Below are 918 nucleotides of genomic sequence, written 5' to 3' on the forward strand. Positions count from 1 at the left end.
TGACACACACAATCATGACACCCGCGTTCAGGAGCTAAGTTGTACAACCAACTGATGGGTATGGTTATGAAAGAATAAAAAGATAAAATTGTGAAATATCAGTTAACAGTTTCCTCATAGCTCCAACAAAAGTTAGCAGCATGCCATATGACAGTCATGAGTGTTAGGATGTCCTTGTCCCTATGTTCTCATAGGGACATGGGCATCACCCTTGTCATAGGGACAAGAAATTCCCTTTCAGTTTCTAAAAACATGTATGTTTTTGAGGTAAAATATAAAATATCCTAAGTGAGGCTTGCCTTTGGGGGGGGGGGGACAAAAACAAGGACTTTGCTTTTGTTTATTCTCTCCATAATTTTTTTAAAACCTTCACCTGAGATGTTTATTGATTTTAGAGAAAGAGGAAGGGAACGCTGCTCCAACTGTGGTCCAAGGACAGCGATAGGAAAAGAAATTCAAAGTAGGTATTTAGAAACTTGTAGCAATTTGCAAAAGTTTTTTTAAAATATATTTTTATTGATTTCAGAGAGGAAGAGAGAGGGAGAGAAATGTCAATGATGAGATAATCATGGATCAGCTGCCTCCTGCACGCCCCCTACTAGGGATCAAGCCAGCAACCTGGGCATGTGCCCTGACTGGAAAGGAACCTAGGACCCTTCAGTCCACAGGCTGATGCTCTATCCACAGAGCCAAACCGGCTAAGGCACAAAAGTTTGTTAAATCTAATAATGAAAAGGTCTATTTTAAAAAATATTTTCTTATTGATTTTTAGAGAGTGAGGAAAGGAGAGGGATAGAGAGATAGAAACATCAATGAGAGAAAACAATTGGCTGCCTCTTGCATGTTGAGAATCCTGGACATGTGACCTCTCCCTTCCTCTCTCTCAAATCAATCTATATCTATATCTATCTATCTATC

The sequence above is a fragment of the Myotis davidii genome, unplaced genomic scaffold (genome assembly GCF_000327345.1).
Source record: "Myotis davidii unplaced genomic scaffold, ASM32734v1 scaffold395, whole genome shotgun sequence".
Lineage (NCBI taxonomy): Eukaryota > Metazoa > Chordata > Mammalia > Chiroptera > Vespertilionidae > Myotis > Myotis davidii.